At 39.6% G+C, this 23,514-nt stretch overlaps 1 long non-coding RNA gene across 1 annotated transcript; it reads left to right on the top strand.

Moving 5' to 3' along the window:
• The first annotated feature begins 4,566 nt into the window (after positions 1 to 4,566).
• On the top strand, positions 4,567 to 22,986 carry LOC134484771 (uncharacterized). Its single transcript, XR_010062544.1, has 4 exons — positions 4,567 to 4,930; positions 6,988 to 7,089; positions 17,944 to 18,101; positions 21,337 to 22,986. It is a non-coding gene; the product is annotated as an uncharacterized LOC134484771 (long non-coding RNA).
• The last annotated feature ends 528 nt before the right edge of the window (positions 22,987 to 23,514 follow it).

The following is a 23,514-nucleotide window of genomic DNA, read 5'->3' as shown; positions in this document are numbered from 1 at the left end:
CCTATATATGTCTCACTGAGCTTTCCGTAGGACCATATGTTTGTTCCTTGTATTTTGTACCAAGACAGAGGACCAGCTTCTTTCTCCCTATTTCTGATCTCTTCATCCTCTTTGTTATCACTCCCCAATTTGCTCTTAATTTAGAGGCCAATTAGTAAAACCTAGAGTTACTGAAGGAATATCTGAGAGACAGTTGCAGTCACGACAACTCATGTGACATCACAGAAGAAGCTAATGCTCTCCAGGATACAAGAGATTTTTCATGAATGAACTAACTATGATGTCTCTAAGACCTGCCATGGCCTATCTGCTAAAGAGCTTTCCTTAAATTGACCAGATTTGAGGGTGCCCTTTCCACATATATCTCCTATTACACAGTGGAAATGTTTGCGTACTCCATCTCTCTAAAGCTAGTGACTTCTCTTTGCTTCATTAGTGGTTAAATGCTCTGAATGGACAAAGGTAGTCAGGGTCTTGGCACGAGTCGATAAGATTTAGGAATTTGAGTTTAGAAGATTCTTCTAGATAATATTTTCTTTTTCAGGTTCATTCCTGTGACACACAGTTCAGTTTTCTTCATTTTCTCTGTTTCCCAAAGGCCAGTATTTTCCCTACAGACCTTTAATTGAATGCATGTGTATTTCAATTTTTATTGAATATTCCTTGATAGGTGACTTTATATATATTCCTGAATTTGTACTCAAAAATTTGCTTTTCCACTTCCATTTTCTGCAATGACTTTAGCAACAAAGGCGCCCAGCTATAGAGTGATTATAACAGTGTAAATAGGGTGTACCTACTTCAAATGGCAATCTCCAAATTCCTATTTCATCCAAAAATTTCCAGATATCAGTAAACCATAGGACCACATGGAGTATAGAATTTGGATCTCAGGTCCCGTTTGATCTCGGTTCTTCAATATCTCTTTTCCAGTGTCTCAGGGTTAGATTTGAGGTTTTTGGATGTTTTACCATGATTCTTTCTTGAGGCCAAACATAAGATAGAGAAGGATGGGAAGTGATAAGAATGGCTTCAGGACCAGGGAAACCTCAACTTCAATAGTTTCATAAGAACAGGAGGGAATCTATTTGCCAATTCTATTTGTGGATTCTACATTCTTGACCCAGTTGCACTGAATCCATGATAAAATTCCCCCTAACTTCATACAGTAGGAGCCACCAAAAGTAATATATATGTATATATATATATATATATATATATATATATATATATATGTATATATATATATATATATATATATCAGCCACCAAAACTAGATAATATTTAGGAAGCTAAGTGCATTCTACCAGGAACTGGATATAGGTCTTGCCTGAGAGAGAGCTGGAGCATATCAAATACAGGAGTGAATGTTAGTGGCAAACCAGTGCACTGAAAAGAGACCTCTTGTTGGTAGGTTTTGAGAAAGGATTACAAGAGTTGAAGGTGCTGTTAACCCCAAAAGAAAAACAATGTCAATGAAACAGAGCTTTCTGGTAATAGACCAATATTCAAAGAATGAACACGGACAGACCTATGGCTCCAAATGTATATTTGGCAGAGGATGGCTTTGCTGGCACCAATGGAAGGAGAAGTCCTTGGTCTTATGTTGGTTTGTCACCCAGTTCAAGGAAATGTCAAGGGGTAGAAGTATGGTTAGATAAGAAAGGATTGTGAACAGGTAGTGATCTTATGGGCAGGAAACTAAGAAAGGAAATAATATTTTAAATGTAATATAGACTCATCCACTTTAAAAACACTAAAATTTTATAAAAAATGAGAAAGAAAGATATAAAAATAAAGAAAACTGCCAACTAATCACAGTTATTCACTCAGAAATCTATAGTGGTATTCAGAGTAATACTAGTGGAAAGACAAAGATGATGGAAGTCTCAATTAGAAGAACTTCTTTCTCCCAGATATCAATGTCAGACACAAACTGCACTATAGGTATCCAAATCTTGGAGGAGTTTCCTCTGAGCTGTGGACATAATACATGTCCATCCTTCTTCTTTAGGACCTTTTTCTTAGGACAAAAATAATAAAGGCCATAGCTCTCAGAGAAACAACTGTGCCCTCTCAAACTCTTGGCTTTGCAATAAAGAAATGAATGAGATAAATCCTCTGACATCCAGGAACCATTAGAACAGGGAAGTCCAGATGTTTCACTGAAGCTTCCAGATCTTGATTCCCATATGAGTAAGGCTCAGATCAAGTCTATCTCTTCAGTGATACCACTCAACCCCTACCAAGGGCTCTCTGAACTTTCCAGTACCACTTATATCTTCACTTTTTTTAATTCTAAGACAGAAGGCAAGCTTCCTTCTCCTCTTCTCTGATCTCTTCATCCTGTTTGTACTCCCTCCCAAATGGCTGTTTTCTCTTAATAAGTGGCCTATTAGTAAACTGGAGAGGTACTGAAGGAATATCTGAGAGGCAGTTCCTGTCAGGACAATACTTGTTACATCACAGAAGAAGCTAGGGCTCTCTAGTTACAACAGATTTTTCAGGTGGTGCCTATTTATTATGTCACTGATAACTGGCAGGGCCTACCTACTGAACAGCTTTCCTTACATTGACCAGATTCGAGGTTGTCCTTTCTAGGTCCGTCTCCTTTGGCACAGTGGAAACCTTTATGTACTCCATCTCTCTAAAGCTACAGAATTCTCTCTGCATCACTCGTGGTTACATGCTCTGATGGAGAAAGTTAGTCAGGGCCTTGGCATGTGACCCAAAGATCTAAGAATATGGAGTGCAGGAGATTCTACTGGATAATAATTTTATCCCTAGTTCCATTCCTCTGGCTTATAGTACAATTTCCTCAGATATCGATCTTTTCTAAAGGCCAGTATTTTCCCTACAGACCTTTTTTTTAGTGAATATTTTATTAAATTTTTTTGTACATTTCTTGATAGTGGAATATATATATATATATATATATATATATATATGTATATATATACACATATATATATTGCTGAATGTGTACTCAAATGTTCTATTATCCTATTCCATTTTTTTGCTATGATTTTGAAACAAAGGGGGCCCAGCTCTATAGTTCTAAATATCTTGTATTTACTTAAATGATAAACTCCCAAATCCTTATTTTATCCAAAAATTACCAGATATTAGTAAAACAAAGGACAGCATAGATTATATGATACATTTCTGTAGTCGCATTAGATAGCAGTTCTCTAATATCTATCTTCCTGTGTTTCAAGGGCCAGACTTGAGGGTTTTGGATGCTTTACCATGATTCTTTCTGCAGTCCAAACATAAGGTTCATGTCATGGGCTGAGGGATGAGGGGCTTGAGGTCCAGTGAATCTTCTACTTCAATAGGTTCATAAGAATAGGATGGAGTCTCTTTGGCTTAGTCATTTGTGGATTCTAAATTCTTGACCTAGTTTCACAGAATCCTTGTTAAAAATCAACAAAACACCCTAGCTGTATGAGGCACCAAATAAATCTTAGCCATTCTGATTGGTGTGCTGTGGAACCTCAGGATTTTTTTTTTATTTCCATTTACCTAATGGCTAAGGATGTTGATATTCCTCAGTTGAGAATTCATTGTTCAGCTCTACACACACACACACACACACACACACACACACACACACAGACACACACACACACACTCAGCAACCAAATGTAGATAAGATTGATGAAGCTAAGTAGTCTATGCTGCCAGTGAACTGAAAACGGACATCTTTTTGGTAGAGTTTGAGAAAGGATTAAAAGAGCTAAAGGTGCTTTCAACCCTATAAGAACAACAATGATAATGAACCAGAGATTTCTGGTACTAAACCAATATTCAAAGACTATACATGGATAGAACTATGGCTCCAACGGCATCTGTGGCAAAGGATAGCGTTGTTGGTCACCAATGGAAGGAGAAGTCCAATGGAAGGAGAAGTATTGGTACTGCCTGGGTTTGACTCCAAGTTCAAGGCAAAGTCAGCAGGCAGTAAGGTGGGTTATATAAGAAGGTTAGCGGATTTAGATAGGGCAATTGTGGAAAAGAAACTGGGAAAGGAAATAACATTTGAAATGCAAATGTAGAAATATCCAAATAAAAAAGCAATAAAATTGTATTAAAAAATAAAAAAAATTGAAAGAAAGAAAAGAAACCTGCCAGATAATCAAACCTATTGACAGAGAAATCTAAACAGTCACTGTCTGGAAATGGTATTCAGTGTAATGCTAATGGAAAGACTGAGATGATGAAGTCTCAACTAGATCCCTTCCAGATATCAGTGTCAGACACAAATTGCACTACAGGTATACAAAGCTTGGAGGCATTTACACTGAGTTGAGGACACAATACTTGTCTTTTCTTTTTTCTTTGGACCTTTTTCTTCAGGGCAGAAAGAGTAAAAGCCATGAGCTCTGAGGAGAACAACTGTGCCCTTCCCAACAACTAGTTTTGGAATGAAGAAATTGATTATATAAACTCTCTGATTTACAGGAACCATAAGAACAGAGAAGTCCAAATGCTTCTGAGAGGGTCCCAGTTCCTGATTTGCATATGTGGAAGGCTCAGATCAAGGCTATCTGTTCAGCAATACCAGTCAACCCCTACCAAGGAGGCACTGAGTTTTCCCAAGCACACATATTACTTCCCTTTTTTAGACAAAGACAGAATGGCAGTTTCCTTCTACCCATTTCTGATCTTTTCATCCTCTTTGTTCTTACTCCAAAATGGATGTTTATTCTGAATTAGATGCCTATTACTGAACCCTAGAGGTACTGAAGGAATACCTGAGATGCAGATGAAGTCATGACAACAATTGTGACATCACAGAAGAAAAATCTCTCCAGGTTACAAGAGATTTTTCAGGCAAGGCCTAATGATGATATCACTGAGAACTGCCATGGCCTACCTGCTGAACAGCTTTCCTTACATTGACCATATTTGAGGGTGTCCTTTCCTGGTATGTCTCCTGTGACACAGTGGAAACCTTTATATCCTCCATCTCTGTAAAACTATAGATTTCGCTTTGCTTTATATGAGATTACATGCTCTGAACAGAAAAAATTAGTCAAGGGCTTGGAATGGGTAGAAAAGGTCTTTTAACATAGAATGAATGGGATTCTTTTGGATATTAATGTTATTCCCAGGTACATTTCGTGAAATACAGTTCAATTTTGTATCTTTTCTCTGCTTCCCAAAGGCCAGTATTTTCACTACGGACCTTCAATTGAATTAATATTGTATTTCACTTTCTTACTGTACATTCCTCGATATGGGACTTTATAAATATTTCTGAATGTGTACTAAAAAATTCGGTATTCCAATTACTTTTTCTGCAATGATTTTGGAAACAAATGTGGCCTAGCTCTAGAATGAGTATAACATTGTACATATTGTGTACCTACTTGAAATGATAAACTCATAAATCCTAATTTTATCCCAAAATTACCAGACATCAGTAAAGCAAAAAAAAAAAAAAAAAAAACATGGACTGTAGAATTCGGTTCTCTAGTCCAATTTGATACCAGTCCTGCATTATCTACCTTACTGTGTTCCCGTGGCAAGAATAGAGTGTTGTGGATACTTGACTATGATTCTTTCTTCAGGCCAAACATAAGATTCACGAGGTTTGGCAGGGTGAGGAATGGCTTGAGGTCCTCAGTTTCATTAGGTTCATAAGAACAAGAGAGAGTCTACTTTGCACTGTCCTTTTTAGATTCTACTTTCTTGACATTATTCCCCAGAATCCATGTTAAAATTCCATCTAATTTCATATCTGTAGGTTACATATGTATATATATATATATATATATATATATATATATATATATATATATATATATATATATATAGAGAGAGAGAGAGAGAGAGATGGAGATGCAGATGTAGATATAGATATACAGATATATATATATATATACAGATATATATATACATATATATGTATATGGGTATATATATATATATATATATATATATAGAGAGAGAGAGAGAGAGAGAGAGAGAGAGAGATGGAGATGCAGATGTAGATATAGATATAGATATACAGATATATATATACATATATATGTATATGTATATATATATATATATATATATATATATATATATATATATATATCAGCCACCAAAACTAAATGAGATTGATGAAACTTAAAATTGCATGATCAGAAGATATGGATATAGGTCTTTCCTGAGAGACACAGCTAGAACATGTCAAATACAAAAGTGAATTGTAGTAGCAAAAAAGTGAACTGAAAGCACATCTCTTGTTGGTAGATTTTTGAGGAAGGATTACAGGAGCTGAAGGAGCTTTCAGTCCAATAAAAAAGACAATGCCAATGAACCGGAGTTTTCTTGTAATATATGAATATTCAAATATAGTACATGGATAGACCTATGGCCCCAACTTCATATGTAGCAGAGAATGGCCTTGCTGGGCACCAATAGAAAGAGATGCCCTGGGTCTAACCTAGGTTTTATTACCAATTCAAGGGAATGTCAAAGGGCAGTAAGGGGAATTATATAAGAAGTGTGGGGGGACGGGGAGGGATCGTATGGACAGGAAACTGGGAAAGGCAAAAATATTTGAAATGTAAATATGGAAAAATCAAATAAAAAAGCAAAAAAATTGCTAAAAATAAAAAGAATTAAATATGTTAAAGATAAGAAAACTGCCATCTAATCAGACATATTGACTGAGAAATCTGAAGGGTCACAACCAGGCAATGGGAGACAGAGTAATATTAGTGGAAAAATGATATGATGAAGTATAAACATGTCTCTCTCCCAAATACCAGTACCAGAGACAAACTGCACTATAGGTATCCAAATAATCGAGGAGTTTACTCTGAGCTGAAGACACAATACTTGTCTTTCACTTCTTCCTTAGGACCTTTTTCTTCTGGGCGAAAAAAAAAAATAAAAGCCATCAGCTCTAAGGAAAAGAACAGTGCCCTTCGCACCGCCTGGTTTTTGGGATAAAGATATTAATGATATAAACTCTCTGACTAACAGGAACCACTAGAAGCAGGGAAGTCCAGATGCTTCTGACAGGCTCCGAGCTCCGAGCTCCTGATCCCATGTGTGGAAGGCTCAGATCAATTCTATCTCTTCAAGGTAACTACTCAACTCCTACCAAGGACTCAGTGAGATTTCTCTTGGTGGACATATTTCTTCCTTTTTTTATACCAAGACAGAAGTCAATCTTCATTCTCCCCATCTCTGAGCTTTTCATCCTCTTTGTTCTCACTCCCAAATTGATGTTTCCTCTGGAATAGAGGATATTAGTAAAACCTATAGGTACTGAAGGAATATACCAGAGGCATTGCAGACATGACAACATGATATCACAGGAGAAACTAGGGATCTCCAAGATACAAGAGATTTTTTCATGGAGGGCCTAATGATGATGTAACTGAGAATTTCCATGGCCTACCTCTAAACAGCTTTCTTTACATTGAGCAGTTTCGAGAGTGCCGTTTCCAGGTATGTGCCCTGTAACACAGGGGAATCCTTTATGTACTCCGTCTCTCTAAAGCTAGAGACTTCCCTATGCTTCATTACTGTTTACATGTTCTGAATGGACAAAGTTAGTCAGGGTCTTGGCAGGGGTAGAAATGATCTAGACACACAGAGTAGAGGAGATACTTCTGGATAATAATTTTATTCCCAGTTCAATTCCTGTGACATACAGTGCAATTTCCTAGGTTTTCTCTGTTTCCTAAAGGACAGAATTTGCCCTACAGTATTTTGACTGAATATTGTATTACACTTTCTTATTGTACTTCTTTTATTGGAGACTTTGTATATATTCCTTTGTATATATATATATATATATATATATATATATATATATATATTTGTGTACTCAAAAACTGTATTTTTCAATTCATTTTTTGCACTGATTTTGGCAACAAAGAGGGTCGAGCTATAGAGTAAATCTAAGACTTTAAATATAGTGTACCTAATTCAAATGATAAACTCCCAAATCATAATTTTATCCCAATATTACCAGACATCAGTAAAGCAAAGGACAAAATGAAGTACAGATTATGTTTCTTGTAGTCCCATTAGATATCAGTACTCTAATATCTGAATTCCTGAGTTCACAGGGACGGACTTGAGGGTTTTAAATAAATTACCCCGATTCTTTCTTCTGGTAAAACATAAGATTCAGGAGGATGGGCAGGGAGAAAAATCACTTGAGGTCAAGATAAACCTCAACTTCAATAGTTTCATAAGAACAGGAGGGAGTCTATTTGACATTGTCATTTGGTGATTCTACATTCATGACCTAGTTTCCCAGAAAACATGTTAAAATTCCACCCAACATCCTAGCTGTAGGAGCTAGCAAAATGTGTGTGTGTGTGTGTGTGTGTGTGTGTGTGTGTGTGTGCATACATTTTCTATATATATTTCAGACACCAAAATTAGATAAGATTGATGATGCTAAGAAGTGCATGCTGTGTGGAAAACAAGGGCACTGGAGAAAAATTCCTGAAGAAACCATGGCCTATGATCTAAGATCAAGAATCAACAAATGGGATCTCATAAAACTGAAAAGCTTTTGAAGGCAAAGGATACTGTGGTTAGGAAAAAACAGCAACCAACATATTGGGAAAAGATCTTTACCGATCCTACAACAGATAGAGGGCATATATATATATATATATATATATATATATATATATATATATATATATATATATATATATATATATCTATATCCAAATTATACAAAGAACTCAAGAAGTTAGACAGCCGCAGGGAGTCAAATAACCCTATTAAAAAATGGGGTTCAGAGCTAAACAAAGAATTCACAGCTGATGAACACGGAATGGCAGAGAAACACCTAAAGAAATGTTCAACATCTTTAGTCATAAGGGAAATAAAAATCAAAGCAACCCTGAGATTTCACCTCACACCAGTGAGAATGGCTAAGATCAAAATCTCAGGTGACAGCAAGTGCTGGCAAGGTTGTGGAGAAAGAGGAACACTCCTCCATTGTTGGTGGGATTGCAGACTTGTACAACCCTTCTGGAAATCAGTCTGGAGGTTCCTCAGAAAATTGGACATTGAACTACCTGAGGATCCAGCTATACCTCTCTTGGGGATATACTCAAACGATGCCCAAACATATAAAAAGACTCGTGTTCTACTATTTTCATAGCAGCCTTATTTATACTTTCCAGAAGCTCGAAAGAACCCAGATGCCCTTTAACAGAGGAATGGATACAGAAAATGTGGTACATCTACACAATGGAATATTACACAGCTATCAAAAACAATGCCTTCATGAAATTCATAGGCAAAGTGATCGAACTGCAAAATATCCTGAGTGACGTAACCCAATCACAGAAAAACACACATGGTATGCACTCATTGATAAGTGTCTATTAACCCAAATGCATGAAATATCCTAGATGCACAGAACACGTGATACTCAAGACGGATGATCAAAATGCGAATGCTTCACTCCTTCTTTAAAAGTGGAACCAGAATACACTTGGCATGGAATAGGGAGGCAAAGATCAAATGAGCGGCAGAAGGAACACCCATTCAGAGCCTGCCCCACATGGGGCCTATACCTATACAGTCACCCAATGAGAAAAGATCGATGAAGCAAAGAAATTCAGACTGACAGTTACCACATGTAAATCTCTCCTGAGAGTCACAGTCAGAATACAGCAAATACATAGGTGAATGCCAGCAGCAAACCAATGATCTGAGAAAGGGAACTGCATTGTAAGAATCAAAAAAAGGACTGGATGACCTTAAAGGGGCTCGAGACCCCATATGAACAACAATACCAACCAACCAGAGCTTCCAGGGAGTAAGCCACTACCCAAAGACTATACATGGACTGACCCTGGACTCTGACCTCATAGGCATCTATGAATATCCTAGTAAGAGCACCAGTGGAAGGGGAAGCCCTTTGTCCTTCTAACACTGAATCCCCAGTGAACGTGATTGTTGGGGGGCTGGAGGTAATGGGGGGAGGATGGGAAGGGGATCACCCATATAGTATTGGTTATACAATGGACACCTTTACATACTACATCTCCCTAAAGTTAGAAACTACTTCTTGCTTCATTAGTGTATACATGCTGTAAATGTAGAAGGTCAGGCACTGGGCATACAGAGAAAAGATCTAGGAACATGGGGTGAAATAGATTCTTCTGGACAATCATTTTATTCCCAATTCCATTCCTCTGACATACAATTCAATTTCCTAGGTTTTCTATGTTTTCCACAAGCCAATATTTTTTCTACAGACCTTAATTGAATGAATTTCACATTACATTTTCTTATTTTACATTCCTTGATAGGGGACTTTATAAATATATTCCTGAATGTGTACTCAAAACTTCTGTTTTCCAATTCCAATTTTTTAAATGATTTTTTCAACAAAGGGGACTCAGCTATAGAGTATAATAATTTAAATATTATGTACCTACTTCAAAGAATAAACTCCCTAAACCTTATTTTATCCAAAAATTACCAGAAATCAGTAATGCAAAAAACACCATGGAGTATAGAATGCAGTTCTCTAGTCCCATTAGATATCAGTTCTCACATATCTACCTTCCTGTGTTCCCAGTCCCTGACTTGAGGGTTATGGATGTTCTACCATGATTATTTCTACAGGCCAAACAATATTCAGAAGGATCGGCTGTGAGAGGAATGGCTTTAGGTCCACTAAAACCTCAATACCAATATGTTTATATGAAAAGGAGGGAGTCTATTGGTCATATTCATTTGTGGATTATAAAATCTTGACCTAGTTGTGCAGAATCCATTTTAAAATTGCACCTAACCAGCTGTACGAGCCAACAAATGTATATTTACTAGCCACGAAAACTAGATAATGTTGATAAAGCTAAGCAATGCATTCTGCAAGGAAGCTGATATAGATCTTCCCTGAGAGACACAGGAAGAACCTGTCAAGCAGAGAAGTGAATGCAAGTGGCAAACCAGTGAACTGAAAACAGACCTCTTGTTGGTATATTTTGAGAAAGAATTAAAGGAGCTGAAGTGGTTTTCAACCCCATAAGAACAACAATGCCAATGAACCAGAGCTTTCTGGGTCTAAACCAATATTCAAAGACTAAATGGACAGACCTATGGCTCCAACTGGATATGTAGGAAAGGATGGCTTTTTTGTGCATCAACAGGAGAAGCCCTTCATCCTCCCTGGTTTTGACTCCCAGTTCAAGGGAATGACAAGGAGCAGTAAGGGACATTGTAGAAATGGGATGAGGGACAGTTTAGGGATCTTATGGGCCGGAAATTGGGGAGGAAATAACATTTGAATTGTAAATATAGAATTATCCAATTGAAAAAAGGAATAAAATTTGCTAAAAAAAATAAAAGAAATTAAAGTAAAGAAATCTGCCACCTAATCACACCTACTGATTCAGAAATCTAAAAGGTCACTGTCAAGGAATGGAACTCAGATTATTACTAGTGAAAAGACTGAGATGATGAAGTCTCAACTAGAAACAATTCTATCTCCCAGATATCAGTGTCAGACACAAACTGCAAAATAAGACCAATTTTTCCCTATCTAAGTTTCAAACCACAGATGAAAATCACCACGTGATTCAGGTAGTCTCTTTACTCTCCTTAAAACAAACTTAAACACCTTCTATTGTTGTTGTAAAAATTAATAAAAATAAAAAATAAAAAATAAAAATGAAACAGTAAATGTTTTTCTCTGGTTGGTTTACCCTGCTTGGGTTCCACACCTCAGTGCCCCAGATATCTGCTGGATATCTTGGCAGAAACACAGCCCAGCCACACACTTTCTTACAGTGAGACTCTTACATATAAAAACACACCACACAATAATCTTATTTCCAATTGGTAAGATATAATTGCCCACTTAAACATACAAAGCCCGGTACCATCTATCCCTTGCACCTTATATTTACCAAGTCTCCAGCTTCTCCCACAACGACTCCTTGCTTCTCCTCTCTCTCTCTCTTTCTTTACTCACTCTCCCAAATATATCAACCCTTTCATGCTTTAGTTTCTCTTCCTCTTACAAAGACTCCTAGCTTCTCCCCTCTCTCCATCTCCTGTCAATTCTAACTCTTCTCAGTTCCCCATCCTGTCTCTAAACCGTTCCCTTCTCCTCCTAGCTTCCTTCTCCTCCCCTCTCTCCATCTCCTGTCTCTTCTAACACTTCTCAGTTCCCCATCCTATCTCTAAACCATTCCCTTCTCCTCCTTGCTTCCTTCTCCTCCCTTCACAGTCCCAACTGTTCCATCCTCTCCCCCTCCTGCTCAGGTTCCACTGGCTCAACTGTCAGCAACTGTTCTCTCTAACCCTATTCTCTGAATCTAATCCCCCTCTTGCTCCTGACATTTCCCTCTGTCCAAATCTCACGCTCTTGCCTTTATTTAACAAATTCAGAGAAAATTTCAAGGCAAACCACAACATTCTATCAATTCTAAAATCAATATGCAACTTAAAACTCAGGGCTTTAGCCCAAAATATATCCATCACTTAAGCTCTCTACCCGGAGCCACAGATTTTTCTTTAACCTTAATAACTTCTACAATATATGTCTGCATTCACTGTGCCTGCTGTTACAGACATTTATCACAACTCTCAACTTGGTGGTAGTGACTAATTTTTCCTTATCTAAGTTCTGAAGCTTTTATGAAAATCCCCCCTGTTTCAGGAAATGTCCCTACACTCTTCTTTCTAAAACCAAATTTTATCACTTTTTAATAATACCTTTAATAATGAAGTACCTTGTGTAGCTAGGATTTAATCCCAAAATTCACTTGGAGCCCACCTTAAAAAGAATATGAGTATCCTGAAAAACTTTCTAAACAACTTTCTTTAAAAAGCAGCTTTAATCTCTCAACTCTCTGAGCTGCCCTTACTTATCACAGAGCAGCGGACCTACAGCCTGTCAGTACTGGCTGCTTCGCTTTTTCATTGTTTGAATTCCTGGCCTTAAGTTATCACATGCCTTAACATAGAGCCTGTGTCCTCTTACTTAGAAAATAAAACTTTTCAGTGAACTCTAAGGAATGCTATTGGATTCTTGATCATCACCTTGGTTCATGATCTGTTGTAAAAAGAGAAAAGAAAAAAGTAATGTTGCCTTTTACCCCACTAGCACTGGCACCATATTGTCCCATGATATCTGGGAGATATCTTTGGGAAAACACATCCCCACTCCTTGGCTGCCCAGTGTCTCTTGCTGCCACACACTTTCCTATCCTCAAACCCTCATGTAAAAGAACACACAACACAATAATTTTGACCCAATTAATAAGATATAATTGCCCACTTAAACAAACAAAGCAATTTACCATCTATCCCTTAGGAACATTAATACCAACCTGTAAATACAGAGAGCAGAATCTTGAATTCACCTTCAATGGCTTCTCACCCTCTCCTCTTCCTGTCTCTCCCTTTTCCTATAGTCTCCTCCTCTCCTTTCAAACATCTCTCCCGCCCATCCTTCCTTCTCCTCCAATGACAGGATTCCTTCTATCCTGTTCCTGCCCCTCACATGTACTTTACAAATTCAATGGGAGGTGGTTCTTGTGAAGTCACCTGAGTTCTGAGTACAAGACTAGGCAACTATCCTTGGGCCAGTGGATTTAGCATCAAAATACAGATAACTTCAGGGCAAACCACAACAAGTAGCTTTGATATCCTAGTGAAATCTTTCAAGCCGTTAAAAATTGCAAATGTGAACATGTACTAATTTTCTTCTCCTGCTTGATGGTGAAAAAAGTGGTACCCAACACTGTATGAGACCTAGTATTACATAATACATGTAGAGAAAACAAATTACTCCCAAGGCCAACGTAACTTCATAAGTAAGCAATTTGTTATAAAGTAACAAAGAACAAACAAAGTACTTTTTTCAGTTGGTTTCCCTTCACTGTAGGCAGCAATTTGAATTTCTAGAGCAATGGTTAAGTATTGTATTATTTATCATTAAAAGTACCCTCATAAGAATCTTAAAAAAAAAAAAGAAATCTAAACATCTGTATAAAAACGTCATATCTGCTTTAAATGATCAGAATATACGTCTGTGATTGGAAATCCTTATTAAATCTTATCAGGAAGCTGAGGGTAAAACTGGGTCAGAAATGAGTCATCAACAGTCCAGCTTCTGTGACAGTCACACCATTACCTGTACCACCATTGTTCTTGATCCCTGACCTTAAAAGGTCCCAGCCTTTCCGAACTTCAAATTGTTCCATTAATATATATATATATATATATATATATATATATATATATATATATATATATTACATCAGAGACAGTAGTGAAAACATCTTAGCCAGCTTCACGAACAATTTTATTTTCCCAAAAGCTTTTTAAGGGTTGTGGTCGTCTCTGACCATTGTACATTTCTTCAGGCAATGATGGAAGCACTGATCTGCCCCAGAGGCAATCCCTAAATGACCTTGACCACTGTTATTGCCAATACCAATGGTGCTGCCTTGTGAGTGGTGGGAATCTCCATGAGGATTTCCATGCACTTCTTAGATTAAGAGAGATATGAGTGGTATAACCGAGCAACACTCTGCATGAAGTCCTCGTTGGGTTCATGACTCACCAATGCCCAATGAGACTGTGCTGAAGAGTGGGCCATAACCCAGGAGTTCTAAATCTCTATGCCATTTCTCCTTCTCAGGCCTTGGCCATACTCCATGTCAGAACCAAATTTGAACCATTCTTTTACCATGGATAGAATTTCAAATACTCTACTGATAGTGGGCATCCTTACATTGTCCTTGACTTTAATGGAATTGCTTTATGTTTCTCTCCATTTAGGTTGATGTTGGGTACCGACTTGCAGCTCATTGCTTCTATTATGTTTCTGCATAGGACTGGTATCCCTGCTCGCTCTTATCCTTTTAACATGAAAAGGGTTTCGAATATTTTTGCAAGCCTTTTCAGCATCTAATCAGATTATCATGTGATTTTTTTCTTTTATTTTCATTAGGTAGTGCATTATATTGATGGATTTTCAGAAATTGAACCATCCCTGCCTCCCACTAGAAATTAATAATTGCACAGCATAACCTACAGAAGTGTTCTCATATTCACACACATACTCTAACAGCTCCTCCAAAAAACAAAAACGAAACATGTTAACAAAAAAAGCCATGCACCCTACAGAACATATCTAATACTCACATACACACTCAAACATCCCAATCGAAAAAACAAAAACCAAAAAATATGCAATCAAAAAAAAAAAAAAAACCATGCTTCGACAACATCAAAATAGAATGAACTAAATATCACTTATCATTAATGCCTTTAAGCATTAATGGCCTCTACTCAATAGTAAAAGAACACAGGCTATCACAATGGATTTAAAAACAGGATCTATCCTTCTGTTGCACTCAAGAAACACAATCCAGCAACTGAGATAGACACAACCTCATACAAAGGTGTTTGAAAAGCTTTTCCAAGCAAATAGACACAAGAAACAAATGGCGTAGATATTCTAACATCCAGCAAATCAGACATGCAACCAAAAGTAATCAATAGAGTTGGGGAAGGACAATTCATATGCATCAGAAGAAAAATCCACCAAAATGCCATCTCGATTCTAGATGTCTATATGCCAAAGACAAAGGCAGCAATATTGCTGAAGCTTAAATATCAAAACGAACCTCACAAATCAGTAGTAGGGAATATCAATGTCCTACTCTTACCAAGGGCAGGCCATTGAGACAGAAATTAAAAAAAAATGATGTAACTAACACGGGGTTCAATTAAGTTGACCTCACTGATATCTACATAATAATTCACCTGAATACAAAAGTAAACACTCTCCTTTCAGTACCTCATGGAACCGTATCCTAAACTGACCATGTTCTCACACTCTAAAAAAGCCACAAGGGATACAGAAAGACTGTGCTAACCATTGTATTTTCTCAGATGACAATGGATTAAAACTGGACTTCAACAATAAGAAAAAGTGTATAAACTCATTGAAATTCAATAACTCGCAACTAAAGAACCATCCGTTCAGAGAAGACATAAAAAAAAGCATTCCTAGAATTCAAAGAAAATGAAGGCACAGCTTCTCCAAACTTAAGGGAAATAAGGAAAGCATTGCTAAGAGGAACATGCATATGCAGCACAAGGCGCTTTCATAAAGAAACCAGAGAGAACCAACACTAGCAACTTCCCAGCACACCCTAAGTCTCTAAAATAAAAAGAACCAAATACATATTAAAGGAGGAGACAGCAAGAAATAATCAGACTCGGGGTGAAAGTGGTACATCAGAAACAAAGAATACAAAGATCAACAAAAAAAAATAGCTGGTTCCTTGGGAACATCAACAAGACAGACAAACCCTAAGACAGATAATGTACTAGGAGGAGAAATAGCATCCAAATCAGAAATGATCAGGGAGCCACATCCATGGACACTGATGAAAGTCACAAAATCCTTAGGTCTCACTTCAGAAACCTGGTGGTTACACAATTTGAAGCTCTGAATGAAATGGATGATTTTGTAGATGGATAACACTGACCACATGTAAACTGAGGTAAGATAAACTATGTAAATAGCTCTACAACACCTAAAGAGACAAAAGAGTAATTAAAAGTTTCCCCACTGAAAGAGCCACAAGGCCAGATTGTTTGAGCACAGAGTCCTACCAGATTTTCAAAGAATTCTCAACATACTCCAAAAAACAGAAACAGGAGGAAAATTGCCAAACTTATTCCTTGACAGCACAGTCACCCTGACACCTAAATCACAAAAGGACTTAACACAGCAAGAATTTCAGACGAACTTCCCTTAAGAACATAGGTGGAAAAAATACTAGGTAAAATTATAGAAAACAAAATCCAAGGACACATGAATATTCCATCCAGTGCCATCTAGTAGGCTTCCTCCTGTAGCTGCAGGAGTGGTTCAGTCTATGAAAATCGATCAAAGTGATTCACCATATAAGCAAACTGTAGTGTAAAAAATTCTGCCCTCAGCATTTCACATTAACTTGTGAGCTACACATGGAGTTAAACTTTGTTGAATTTGCATATAAACCTATATATATATATATATATATACCTAGCTATACTACTCCTGGCCTTATAACTGAAAAGACCTCTGCCATACCTCAAGGACATGTGCTCCATAAGTTTCCTAACTGCTTTCTTCATAATGAGAAGGAAATAGAAATAACCCAGATGCCCCTCAACCAAAGAATGGCTACAGAAAATGTGGTTCATTTACAGTATGGAATACTATGCAGCTATGAAAATAAGTACATTGTGGGGATGCAGTCAAGTAGATGGAATGAGAAAGTATTGTTCTGAATGAGGTAATTGAGACACAAAATAACATGTACATATTCACTTAAAAGAAGGTATTAGCCATAAAGTACAGAATTCACACGCTACGATCTACGGAACCAAAGAAGCTAAACAAGAAGAAATGCCTAAGAAAATGCTTAAATTTCACTCAGAAAGATGAATTAAATAATGAGAGGAGGCAGATGGAAGGAAAGGATTGGGTGGTGAGAGGATGGGAAGGGAAATGGTGTTTGAGAATCATTTCTTGGGAGAGACGGGCAAGAGGGACAGAGGGCCAAGAGAATAAACTTAAATCAGTGACTGTCCAGGGTGGGTGATATCTGTATTATTTGCCTGCAATCTGGGATGTGTGAGGCTACCCCAGCATCCATGAGAGTGACTTTAGCTGAGATTCGTAGCAGTGGGGATACGGGTACTGAAATGGTCACTTTCCGTAGCCACAGAGGACCCAAGGTGGAAGGATAATAACCCAAACACACTCCCAAAATTTTGACCCAGAATTTGTCCTCTCTATAAGAATCACAAGGACAGAGATGGAAGAGGAAATGAGGGAACGGCGACAAGATAAGTGGCCGGATGTGAGACTTATCCTATGGGCAAACGGCAAACCCTGACATTATTAATGGTCCTTTCTTATGTTTGCAGACAGGAGGGTAGCATTATTGTCCTCTGCAAGACTCAACGGAGCATCCGACTAACACACGTGCACAGACATACGGCCAAATATTGAATGGAGCTCAGTGAGTCTCAATGAAAGGCTGAGGGAAGGGCAGACAGAGACAGAGGAGCACAATGATCTTCAGGTGGGGTCACTAAACCCGTCGCTTGTCTGTGGATCCTGTTCTCCTACCCGGGCTGCGTTTTCAGGACCTGGTGGGAGACGATGAATCTAGTTGAGTAGAGACTTGATGTGCCAGGGGAGAGGGTAAACCCAGAGGGGTCCTCCACTCTCTCAGATAAGAATGGGAGAGGATAGAATGAGGGAGTGTAAATGGTAGGAGCCTGGAGGAGTGTGGTTCCAGGGCAGCATTCAGAATGCTACCTGGTGAATAGATGCAACCATACAGCCGCTGTGGGTTGATGTCAGAATTTGGAGTCCACTTCTCACCTCAATAGTGACTGTGAGGCGGGTTACCCATGACAGAGGGGCATGCTGGAGGTATCTTCCACCATTTTCTATTTATGGACACAATCATAGCACTGTAAAATACCACCCATGTCTCTGAAACTCTGTTGGTCAGAAACCCAGACACAGCTTAATCTGGGTCCTTGCTAGGCTACAGTCAAGGTCTTGGCTGCCAAGTCTTTCCCTTCAAATGTCCTGATGGGGAAGGTCTGCCTGTATATTCCCTCGGGCCCTGGGGGAAATTACTTCCTTGTAGTGGCAGAGCTATCCCATTGCCACAAGAGCCACCTATTGATCCCCTCAACATGGATACTGGATTCTGCAAGCCCTCGAGAGAGCAAGGGTGGCAAGACAGATTTGTGTGACATGATATAACCATAGTCAGGACCTCCCATCACCTTCCCCATATGACATGACATGAAATTAGCATCCCATTACCCTTGCTGTGTCAGAAGCAAGCCACTGACATTGCCTACTTGTCTGGGGAAAGGAATGCCGAACTGTTTGGATACCAGAAGATGGAAACCATAGAGCCATGTCAACTAGTACAATGGTCTCATTGGGATCCCACCAACAGTGTAGATACCTGGCCCCACCAGCTTCCAGGTATGTGAGACAGCATCTCTCCAGTTGCTTTTTGTATGGGAACATGTGCGTCTTTTTCCACTCAGGGCCCTGCACCAATGACGCTCCTGCTCAGAAGAGAACTCGTACTTTTACCTCCTCGCCATTTTTACTCCCTAATTTCAATCCGCAGTGCAGTTCTGGCAGTGAGAGTTGGAACTCAGCCTCCTTTCCTTCCCTATCCTCCCCAGCAACCTGGAAACTTGGAGCAGAGCTCAGAGCATCCGACCACTGCATACAGCTCATGATGTGGCCCAACACCTCCTTGTGCTTCCTCTAGTACAAGTTTCACTTCAGTGCTTTTTCTAATCAAATAATAGGTTGGTATCACAGGATATAGGCTTGATGGTGAACCCTCCCAGGACACCCATGTGGCTGGGTATAGCAATGGCTACCCCCAGCCACCCTAGGGCACATGAAGCACAGAGTAAGCAAGTCCCCTTAATGATTCTCATGATATCCAGAGCTTTTTTTCAAATTTTGGACCCAGTTCTGAAATATTGCTGAGGGCAGCTGATAGGGCCAGGAAAGGTTAATAGCTCTGCAGAAAGCAGAATGTGTAAACGGGCTGGTAATCGTCATGGCATTTCATGTCAAACTCCCGGCTGGAGCTCAGAATTAGGACCCTGGCTGAGTCAAGGGGAACTCAGCTCCCTGGCTGCCCTGCCCACAGGGGGCAGATACAAATATGTGTTCTGGGTAGCAAGAGGGTGTGGGAAACAGTTGGAGGATCCCAGATAGAAAAACTGACACTCCAGTAAACGGACTGCCAATGTAGCCTTTGCCAAGTAGCCTGGGAAGGAATGACTGCCTTATTCAGAGTCTATGGCATTGTCCCTGTGCCGTGAGCCTCAGGAAGTGAGGAAGCTAGGCTCAGACCTGACCCAGTCAATGGTGGTCATTCTTAGACATCCTCCTTCCCACCTACATAGAAACAGAGAATTCTGAGCTCTGCTGCATGTGGTATAAAATTGTCACTTCCTATGAAGAACCTGTCTCTCCTGCGTGACCAACTATAAGTGATTAGCTAAAGAGAGACCCCAGGTCGCCCTTTGAGATGGTTCATTTTATTCTTCGATGTGATACAACCTACAGCTACTTGGCTAGTTTTAGGTTCATTTGACACAAACCAGAGTCATTTGAGAAGAGGGAGTGTCAACTGAACAAAATGTCCACACCAGATTGGCCTGAGGAACATTTTCTTAATTAGTGATTGATGTGGCGGGGCCCAATCCGTTGTGGGTGGTGCTACCCAGGGATAGGTAGGCCTGGAGTGTGTAGGGAACAGGATAAACAAGCATTGGGGAGTAAGCCAGTAAGCAGCACTATTCCAAGGCCTCTGCATCACCCCTGTCTCCAGGACCCTGGCCTGTTTGAGTTCCTGCCCTGACTTCCCTCAGTGATGAACTGTTACCTGGAAATGTAACTTTAATTTTTTTCAATGCCTATTTTTAATGATGGTTCTTAAACTTCCCTTCTAGCCCACCACCCACCAGAGGTAGTGGGAAAGAAAGGATACAGGAGAAGTGGACCTGTTTAGAAATGGTTATTTGGAGCAACTCCCATCTGTGTTGTCTGGAAATTGTCAGTTTGGCTCACAGGTCAGCAGCAGCAGCTCAACCCACTTGCAAACACTTCACAGATATACCAGCAGTCCAGTTTGTTAGAGTCAGGATAGCAAACAGGAATCAGCAGCAGTGGCCCTACATAGCAGAGACAGCCAGGCCTCAGTCTCAGCACAAGACAGCAGGAGGGACCAGAGCCAACAGGAATACCAGGAGAAGTTCTCAGCTGTGCCTCTCTCAGAGATCAGCAAAGATACAAGACCAACAAGCGCTGCACAGATAGCTCTATAAGCAAGTTAAGCTCAGCTTCTTTCACTCTCCTATTTATATCCCTCCAAACATCCCATGTCCTCCGTGTGTCTGCCTAGCTCAGCTGATATTACTCTGCCAATCAACCTGAGTCTGCAAAAGTAACGAAAAAGCTGTGGCACACCACCAGAAGTTTTTTTGTGCATTCTCCCTATGGAGTCCTAACATATGAGGCTCAACTACACAATGTAAGGTGGACCAATACATGTGTGTCATTAGCGAAGAATCCTTCATTAGGTGTCTTTTCATGTGCTTGCTTCAGCAAAAAATCCTCTCACCTGTGTCTGCTTCAGCACAATGTTCCTTCACATGTTTGCCCCAGCCAAACACCATCCAACACAACTGACTTTCCCAAGAACCCTTAGGTTTCCACTTCGTGGAAATGTATGATAAAATAAACCCTTTCCTCCCTAGCTTACTTTTGGTCACAATGTTTATCACGACATTGGAAGCCTAATCACAACACCTGGAAAGAGTGTCTCAGTGAGTGACTGAATACATTGGGTTGGCAACTCTCCTACACTTTTCCCAGAAAAGCAGAGTAGAGACAAGCTGGCCAACTGGTAGACCTTCATCCTAAGCCAGGCTCCTGCAGAGAAGAACCTTTGACTCTACTGTAATCCTTCAACTGGAAGTGTTCACTGGAAACTGGCAAGAACTGCTTTAAAAATAAAAGATAGTTAAGGGATTGGAGAGATTCTTCAGTGGTTAATGGCACTAGTTGCTTTTCCAGCAGACCCAAGATCAATTCCAAGCATCCACATGGCAGTTCTCAACCATATTTAACTCCAGTTCCAGGGGACTCAATGACTTCTTCTGGCCTCAGCAGGCTCCAGGTATGTTCATGGTGTAAAACATACATGCAGATGAAACACCCATACACATAAAATAAGAATAAATTTTAAGAGAGAGAGAGAGAGAGAGAGAGAGAGAGAGAGAGAGAGAGAGAGAGGTGAAGGCCAGGAATATATACCAGTGGGTAAAGTGCTTGCCTTGCAAGCAGGAAGACATGAGTTTGATCACCAGAACAAATGTAAAAATCCAAGCATATGCTGAGGGAATAGCTCAGTTGGTGACATTCTTGCCACACAACCATGACGGCCTGACTTTCGTAATCAGAATCCACATGAAAAGCTTGCCACAGTGGCAGGTACTTGTAATCCCAGCTCTGGAGAGGCAGAGATGGGCAGGTCTCTGAGACTCTCACTGGTCAGCCAGCATAACCCTTGATGAGATCCAGGCCAATGAAAGACCTTTTCTCAGAAAACAGTAAGATAATGACTAAGAAATGGCACCCAAACATGTTCAATGGCCTCCACATACTACATATATACACATACACACATGAACATATGCATGCAAACCTATGCAAACACATATACGTATACAAAAGATAGGTGAATAGATGGATATCCATGGTGGATAGACAGACAAGCAGACAAACAAAGAAGACCCAAAGGACAGAGATTTAGCTTCAAAAGGCCCAGACATCTCAATCGCAGCCCAAGTTCAACCTGTGAGATGGTAAGATATCTTTAAGGTCTTCTTCCCCAACTTCCTGGCAAAGTGGCCAATGTGGTTAACATGAGCCAAACATTAACAGTGTGTTTCTAAGGCTGCCCATCACAAATATAATTGGCCCTAAGACATGCCATAGCCTAAACATACCATTCTCCAAGAAGCTTCAGAAAGTGCAGGTGAGAAGGCAGAGGAATATAGCTGGGCATGGATATCTCACTCAATAAATATACTAGACCCAATGTCAGGTATAATTACGGTGTGGCAGCTGCCTATGCTATGGGCTTCCCACTGCGTCTGCCCAAAGCAGCTGTCTACAATGATCTCTGCAAGCAAAGTGCCAAGCAAGAAGAGAAATGGCTTCTGCTCCATGTCAAAGGCAGCAGACACAGGGGAACATGTGATGAATTCATGTCACACAGGTGTACCCCTGGGGTTCCTTCCCCCCCCCATTTGTTATGTTACCATTGCTTTTGGTAATAAATAAATACATGTGTGTCTGTCCCTGCCTAAATCTGAAACAATAAATGTGGTTATAAAAATCACAAGGGCACCCTTCCCTGTACATCCTTTGGATGAATTGTCCCTACTTGGGTCTTCAAGAATGTGTATTCTGGCTGCATCTGGGTGGGAGGTTTTAATTAATTTTTCATTTGGGGAAAGGTCATTAGATGGAAGATGATTCTGGAGGAAGCCACAGCAGATGCTGCAGCTTCTCGGCCATCATTAGGGGAACTCTCCATCCGTGGCTCCTATTAAATTTCTCATCAAACTGCTGGTAATTTCCAACTAGCCGACAGAAACCACTTTTCAGAGAAGCCATATAGAAAAAAAGTGCTTCTCTGGAGAGAACGATCTGACAGCAAGCAGCCTTTGCCTACTCCCTGACCTATGGAGTCAAACTCCACTGGCATCCCCCTGTCTACGCCCAGTTTCACATCATACCTATTTGTGAGTAAGAAACAGTAGGAAGGGAGAAATGAAAACTTGGAAGTGACAGGAATAGAGAGAAAAGAATACATGGATGCATACTTGTTTGCTTGTTTGTGTTTAGGTTGAAGCATCCATACTTAC

The sequence above is a fragment of the Rattus norvegicus genome, assembly GCF_036323735.1.
Source record: "Rattus norvegicus strain BN/NHsdMcwi chromosome Y unlocalized genomic scaffold, GRCr8 chrY_unlocalized_6, whole genome shotgun sequence".
NCBI classification, from domain to species: Eukaryota; Metazoa; Chordata; class Mammalia; order Rodentia; family Muridae; genus Rattus; species Rattus norvegicus.
This window is presented reverse-complemented; position numbering and strand designations above follow the sequence as displayed.